The sequence below is a fragment of the Cucurbita maxima genome, unplaced genomic scaffold (genome assembly GCF_002738345.1).
Source record: "Cucurbita maxima cultivar Rimu unplaced genomic scaffold, Cmax_1.0 Cma_Scf01090, whole genome shotgun sequence".
Classification (NCBI taxonomy): Eukaryota; Viridiplantae; Streptophyta; class Magnoliopsida; order Cucurbitales; family Cucurbitaceae; genus Cucurbita; species Cucurbita maxima.
Genome location: NW_019273106.1, coordinates 1 through 7,329, shown reverse-complemented (window position 1 = coordinate 7,329; position 7,329 = coordinate 1). Strand labels below are relative to the sequence as shown.

General features: G+C 44.9%; 8 non-coding genes across 8 annotated transcripts; all 8 read left to right on the top strand.

Moving 5' to 3' along the window:
- Positions 1 to 50: 50 nt before the first annotated feature.
- On the top strand, positions 51 to 169 carry LOC111475186. Its single transcript, XR_002716383.1, has one exon. It is a non-coding gene; the product is annotated as a 5S ribosomal RNA (ribosomal RNA).
- A 133-nt stretch (positions 170 to 302) lies between these two features.
- Positions 303 to 421, top strand: LOC111475185. Its single transcript, XR_002716382.1, has one exon. It is a non-coding gene; the product is annotated as a 5S ribosomal RNA (ribosomal RNA).
- A 133-nt stretch (positions 422 to 554) lies between these two features.
- LOC111475183 lies at positions 555 to 673 on the top strand. Its single transcript, XR_002716380.1, has one exon. It is a non-coding gene; the product is annotated as a 5S ribosomal RNA (ribosomal RNA).
- Positions 674 to 805: 132 nt separating this feature from the next.
- On the top strand, positions 806 to 924 carry LOC111475182. The gene has a single exon (XR_002716379.1). It is a non-coding gene; the product is annotated as a 5S ribosomal RNA (ribosomal RNA).
- Positions 925 to 1,057: 133 nt separating this feature from the next.
- Positions 1,058 to 1,175, top strand: LOC111475184. The gene has a single exon (XR_002716381.1). It is a non-coding gene; the product is annotated as a 5S ribosomal RNA (ribosomal RNA).
- A 132-nt stretch (positions 1,176 to 1,307) lies between these two features.
- LOC111475181 lies at positions 1,308 to 1,426 on the top strand. The gene has a single exon (XR_002716378.1). It is a non-coding gene; the product is annotated as a 5S ribosomal RNA (ribosomal RNA).
- A 133-nt stretch (positions 1,427 to 1,559) lies between these two features.
- Positions 1,560 to 1,678, top strand: LOC111475188. The gene has a single exon (XR_002716385.1). It is a non-coding gene; the product is annotated as a 5S ribosomal RNA (ribosomal RNA).
- Positions 1,679 to 1,808: 130 nt separating this feature from the next.
- LOC111475187 lies at positions 1,809 to 1,927 on the top strand. Its single transcript, XR_002716384.1, has one exon. It is a non-coding gene; the product is annotated as a 5S ribosomal RNA (ribosomal RNA).
- Positions 1,928 to 7,329: the final 5,402 nt, after the last annotated feature.

Genomic DNA, 7,329 nt, shown 5'->3' with positions numbered 1-7,329 from the left:
ATCATGCCGCCCCGCATGCGTTAAATCCGATTTTGTGCGCATGGCATGTCGGGTGCGATCATACCAGCACTAATGCACCGGATCCCATCAGAACTCCGCAGTCAAGCTTACTTGGGCGAGGGTAGTACTAAGTTGGGTGACCACTTGGGAAGTCCTCGTGTTGCACCCCTTTTTTTCTTTCAATTTCTCCGAGTTCTTTTCTTCCTTTCCCTACAAATGAGAACCTCCCCCGCTCACGCCCATCGCGTTTCGATCATGCCGCCCCGCATGCGTTAAATCCGATTTTGTGCGCATGGCATGTCGGGTGCGATCATACCAGCACTAATGCACCGGATCCCATCAGAACTCCGCAGTTAAGCGTGCTTGGGCGAGAGTAGTACTAAGTTGGGTGACCACTTGGGAAGTCCTCGTGTTGCACCCCTTTTTTTCTTTCAATTTCTCCCAGTTCTTTTCTTCCTTTCTCTACAAATGAGAACCTCCCCCGCTCACGCCCATCGCGTTTCGATCATGCCGCCCCGCATGCGTTAAATCTGATTTTGTGCGCATGGCATGTCGGGTGCGATCATACCAGCACTAATGCACCGGATCCCATCAGAACTCTGCAGTTAAGTGCGCTTGGGCGAGAGTAGTACAAAGTTGGTTGACCACTTGGGAAGTCCTCTTGTTGCACCTCTTTTTTTCTTTCAATTTTCCGAGTTCTTTTCTTCCTTTCTCTACAAATGAGAACCTCCCCCGCTCACGCCCATCGCGTTTCGATCATGCCGCCCCGCATGCGTTAAATCCGATTTTGTGCGCATGGCATGTCGGGTGCGATCATACCAGCACTAATGCACCGGATCCCATCAGAACTCCGCAGTCAAGCTTGCTTGGGCGAGAGTAGTACTAAGTTGGGTGACCACTTGGGAAGTCCTCTTGTTGCACCTCTTTTTTTCTTTCTATTTTCCGAGTTCTTTTCTTCCTTTCTCTACAAATGAGAACCTCCCCCCGCTCACGCCCATCGGGTTTCGATCATGCCGCCCCGCGTGCGTTAAATCTTATTTTGTGCGCATGGCATGTCGGGTGCGAACATACTAGCACTAATGCTCCGGATCTCATCAGAACTCTGTAGTTAAGCGTGCTTGGGCGAGAGTAGTACTAAGTTGGGCGACCACTTGGGAATTCCTTTGTTGCACCCTTTTTTTCTTTCAATTTTTACCAGTTCTTTTCTTCCTTTCTCTACAAATGAGAACCTCCCCCGCTCACGCCCATCGCGTTTCGATCATGCCGCCCCGCATGCGTTAAATCCGATTTTGTGCGCATGGCATGTCGGGTGCGATCATACCAGCACTAATGCACCGGATCCCATCAGAACTCCGCAGTTAAGCGTGCTTGGGCGAGAGTAGTACTAAGTTGGGTGACCACTTGGGAAGTCCTCGTGTTGCACCCCTTTTTCTTTCAATTTCTCCCAGTTCTTTTCTTCCTTTCTCTACAAATGAGAACCCCTCCCCCGCTCACGCCCATCGCGTTTCGATCATGCCGCCCCGCATGCGTTAAATTCGATTTTGTGCTCATGGCATGTCGGGTGCGATCATACCAGCACTAATGCACCGGATACCATCTAAACTCCGCAGTTAAGCGTGCTTAGGCGAGAGTAGTACTAAGTTGGGTGACCACTTGGGAAGTCCTCGTGTTGCACCCCTTTTTTTCTTTCAATTTCTCCGAGTTCTTTTCCTTTCTCTACAAATGAGAACCTCCCCCGCTCACGCCCATCGCGTTTCGATCATGCCGCCCCGCATGCGTTAAATCCGATTTTGTGCGCATGGCATGTCGAGTGCGATCATACCAGCACTAATGCACCGAATCTCATCAGAACTCCGCAGTTAAGCGTGCTTGGGCGTGAGTAGTACTAAGTTGGGTGACCACTTGGGAAGTCCTCGTGTTGCACCCCTTTTTTTCTTTCAATTTCTCCGAGTTCTTTTCTTCGTTTCTCTACAAATGAGAACCTCCCCCGCTCACGCCCATCGCGTTTCGATCATGCCGCCCCGCATGCGTTAAATCCGATTTTGTGCGCATGGCATGTCGGGTGCGATCATCCCAGCACTAATGCACCGGATCCCATCAGAATTTCGCGGTTAAGCGTGTGGCCACTTGGGAAGGTAAGCTAATATATGGATAAAGCAATTCTTATAGTAGCAAGCTAGCCCCTTATCTGCGTGGAGGAAAAATGGGACTATTCTGAGGGGCTGGGCTGGAGTGGACAGTACTCCTTGGCCTTTTACTAGTTAGTCCCCCCGGTAAAGCCCCTGCATGGAGGAAAAATGGGACTATTCTGAGGGGCTGGGCTGGAGTGGACAGTACTCCTTGACCTTTTACTAGTTAGTCCCCCCGGTAAAGCCCCCACCGCTGACGACCTATTCTATACCAGCTTCTTCTATAGATGAGATAACTGGAGCAGATTTAATAGCAAGGGATATTGACCCAGCAGCTTGTTGCGCAAAAGAATATGTTTCAAAACAAAGAAGCTCCATTCTTCGTTAGAGTGGTTCTTCGACTGTTCACCTACTAAATAAATGATCATCTTCTTCATCGCTACGCTACGGGGGAGCATTATCCGAGTGAATAAGCAGGGCAAAGCTTGATTTTCGAGGCTGGGCTGACATCACATACACAAGTGCTCTCTAAACCGTGCAATAAGGGCAGGCAGATCGGATCGAAGGGTGGTCCATTGGGATTGGGCATGGACAATCATGACAAGTTAATTGTAAAATAACATAAAAATAAAATAATAAACAATCAAACAAATAAGGGACTATTATATTTTTTAGTAGAATTGCACATGCCAAATGAATTAAAAAAAAAGAAAGAAATGATTATGACTAAATTCACTTCCTAACTATTTATAAACACAATATTAAGAAGTAAAATTCTATATTGTTTTTTTTAAGATCTAAATATGATCTTTAGGAATAAAATGAGAACAAAGTCAAAAGGCCAAGGAGGGTGGAAATGACAATCAAGAAATAAATGGAAAGATTGAAAAATATATAAATAATTAATCAATTCTAGGCATGAACTAAATGACCTTAATTAAAGTAAATTAAAAGTCTTAAAATACATTAATGAAATACAATAACTCTAAATTGTAATCCACCCAAAATTCAAAACATGAAACTTCATTTCTCTTCAATGTGGCATGAACTTAAATATCTTTTGATAATTTCAACAATATTTTCTTCAAATCTTCATTGAAGCATATTGTATGATTGATGTCTCTTGGTTCATATCACAAAGCAACTACCTTTTGTTTTGTTGATTGCTAGTAGATCGCACTGCCTGAGAGGAAGTAAATCACCCCACTGGTGCTCTTACGATCATCAACGTCACCGGTCATGTCACTATCGCTGTAGCCAACAAGCTCAAGCTTCTCCTTTCCTCTCCTGGTGAAGTATCTCACACCCCAGCCTCTGGTTCCAGCCACATAGTGCAAGATGCGCTTGACAACCACAAGAGGCTCCTCCCTAGGTTCTTCCATGAATCTACTTACGTATCCAACTAAGTAAGCAAGGTCAGGACGTGTGTTTATCAGATAGCGCAGGCTTTTGACAATGTTGCGGTAATTGGTGGCATTAATTGCCGTCATAGTGCCGGCCTTCCTTAGTTGGAGTCGGGCCCTCCATTGGAGTCTTTATAGGGTTACTGTCCACAAGCCCAGTTGTGTCCAACAGCTTCTTCGCATATGCACTTTAGCAGATGGTGATGTCGGTAGTACCCTGTTGCACTTTGATGTCGAGGTAGTAGCTGAGCATGCCAAGATCGCTCATCTTGAAGTTCTTTGACATCTCCCTCTTGAATCTTCCGAGGACTTCCATGTCGCCTCCAGTGATTATGAGGTCATCGACGTACACTGATAAGATAAGGAACCACTACAAGGGGAGTAAGATTCGGATTACCTTGTTGATCGAATATCTCAAGACAAGAACATTGTTTGAAATTCAAATCACTCCACAAGCAAAATCGATCATGTCTAGCTTGAATGATTCTTGTTGATCAAATATCTCAAGGCAAGAACACTTGCTTGAGATTCGAATCACTCCACAAGCAAGATTAATCATGTCGAGCTTGAATGATTCTACATGCAACCTAAACTACATAGAATTGCAAAGAAACTTAGCCATTGGCTAAAGAAGAGGACAAATGCTTCTTTTTCTATATTTTCCAAGTCTCTTACCAATACAATATACATGGCTTTATATAGCCTAAAAAATGAAACTATTAAAGGCACTCCAAGAGTTGTAACCTTCATACTTTATGGCCATAATTAGCCATTATGTAAATGTAACCTAAAGTAAATAAAATGTCTTAAAATACAATAACTCTAAATTGTAACCCACCCAAAATTTATAACAATCAAACTTCATTCTTCTTCAATGTGGCATGAATTAAAACATCTTTTGATAATTTTGACAACCTTTTCTTCACATCTTCATTGAAGTATATTGTATGATTGATGTTTTTTGGTTTATATCATACACTCTCACGATTAGTCGCTACTCGTCGTGGCCGGGCGTGTACATGTCATGCTCAGAGGCACAGCGCTTGAACTTTAGCGATAATAGGGTACTGTCGAGCTTCATGTTTCAGGCTCGTGGTGCATGCCGAAGCCCACAGAGTGCCTTGTGCAGGCACAATACCTTGTCAAGGTTGTCGTTGTCCAGGAAGTTCGGTGGTTGTTGAACATAGTCAGTCTCCTTCAGCTCTCCGTTTAGGAATGCGGGTTTCATGTCGATGAGGTGGACTTCTCAGGAATGATGTGCCGCGATTGCCAGCAATAGGTGGGTAGATTCCAGCTTTGTCACTGGTGCGAATACCTCCTCAAAATCCACTCCTTGCTTCTAGACGTAGCCCTTCACCACCAGACTGACCTTGAGTTTCACAACTTCTCCCTTTTCGTTCGCATCAGTCTGAAGACCCATTTGAGCCCTATGACTTGGTGTCCCAGTGACATATCCTCTAGACTTTATGTCTGGTTCTCGGTGATGAATTTCATCTCCTTCTGCATTGCCTTCAGCTGGCACGGGTTCCTTTCTACTTCAGCGAAGGTTTTCGGTTCATCTGCGTTGATGACATGCAGTTCGGCCACCTCTTGTTCCAGTTTGCGTGCTGCTAGTCTAGGGGGTTCACCTCCTCCCACTAGGTCGTTCATCCTCCCGTACCTGGCTACCAGATCTTCATCGTGATCGACATCCAGCGTCGAATCCACAGTCCGTGGTGTTGCAAATTCCACTGGTTCAAGGGGTGCAACTGCTGGCGGCTGTGACGGTTCCTGATGCTGTGCTCCTCCTTCTTCTGGCTCGATGACGAGGTACTCCACCGTGAATTGATTTGGGTTGTGGGCTGTCTCGATCACGTCGTTCCACTGCCTGAAGGTGCTTTCGTCGAAGATGACATCACGAGACACGTGGGCTCACCCCCCGCAGGATCATAGAGTCTGTACGCCTTGCTCCCAGGTTTGTAGCCGATGAAGACGACCTTCAACCCCTTTGGATTGAGCTTGACAAGGTTGGAACGCGCTACCTTCATGTATGCAACACATCCGAACACTCGAAAATGATGTACCACTGGCTTTCTATTGTACCAGGCCTCATGTGGCATCTTCCCGTCTAGGCTTCACATTAGCGACCGATTGAGAAGATAGACAGTCGTCATTACCGCCTCTCCCCAGAATCTTTCAGGCATCCTAGCCGTCATCAGCAAAGATCTTGTTGTTTTGCTAGAGGGAGTAGGGCATTGTTAGTCGCTGCTGCATGCCGAGCTCGTCGCAGTAGTTACTGAAGCTCGGTGAGGTGAATTCTCTACCTCAGTCCGTGCGTAGCATTCACATCTTCTTCCCACATTCGGCCTCCGCTAACGCTCGAATGCGCTTAATCGCCTATGTCGCCCCACTTTTCACTTACAGGAGGATCAGCCATATGAAGCGGCTTCTGTCATCGACTAGCAAGAGGAAGAGGGTCTTGCTGCCTAGGGCCGCCGGCTTGATGGGCCTGCAAATATCGCCGTGCACAAGCTCCAACAGCTCACCAGCACAGTAGGATGTCCGAGATGGCTTTATATAGCCTCAAAATGGAACTATTAAAGGCATTCCAAGAGTTGTAATATTCATACTTAATGAGCATAATTAACCATTGTGTAATTGTAACCTATAGTAAATAAAAAGTCTTAAAATACATAAATGAAATACAATAACTCTAAATTGTAATCTACTCAAAATTTATAACATAAAACTTCATTATTCTTCAATGTGGCATGAATTGAAATATCTTTTGATAATTTCAACAATATTTTCTTCACATCTTCATTGAAGCATCTTGTATGATTGATGTCTCTTGGTTCATATCACTCGGTCATATGGTTTGTTGCCCCTGTGTCGAGGACCCATCGTCGGTGCTCTTGGTGATGTTGTTGCCCTTGTGTTGAGGACCCGAGAGTGGTTATGCTGTTGGTGAGCCTGCAGCTGCTCGATGTTTGATTCCCACACTCGCTGCATACCAACCGAACGAGATTTGATTCCCTCCCAAGTCGATTGCGCGGCGATGGGGCTGAACCGTGGCTTCTGGGCTGGATTGAGGTTTGGGCAGAAGGTAGAGGCCGAGGGGAAAGAAGTCGGGCTAGCTCTCTCAGATTTTGGGTTCGGGTTGACCCGGATCTGTGGATCTTGTCTTCCTTACCAGCGACGTTGTTGACTTCTAGCAATAGTGAGGAAAACGTCGACGTGTAAAAATCGGCTGAAGGAAAACTTCTTCGAGGAAAAAAATAACGAAAAAAGAAAGGGAGAGAAATATTTGCTGAAGAACCGATGGTTATTATTTGATTTAGTTTCACGTATTTCAATAACAAACCTATCCTAGATTTAGCAGTAGTGGCATAAACCTTGCGCCCAAAAAATTTGTCAAAATGGCCAACAAAAAATATGCTCTTCCATTAAACGGGGAGCGTTAATTCAGATGTTCAAAAGTAAAAAACAACTAACGAAATTTAAGGAATAAAAACATAGCTATTATCTAACAGGCGTTTTCGTTGCTAATATCGGTCCTCTTTCTTCCTTTTCCTCTTTATTTATCTTCTTTCTTTCTTTCCTCGAAGTTTAGTGGCCTAAAAGTTCCTAAAACCATAGATCTAAGAATGTTTACAATTTTTTGACCTCGGTTACCGACGATGGCGCTTATGAAAAAGTACAAAACATACCTTGAGTTATTGTGCTTTCGTTAGGGATTATTCTCATGGTGGTAACTGAGCGTTTGACGTCGATTTTCGGGTGGTTTTGGACTCGTCGAAGAAATTGAAAACTCGCCG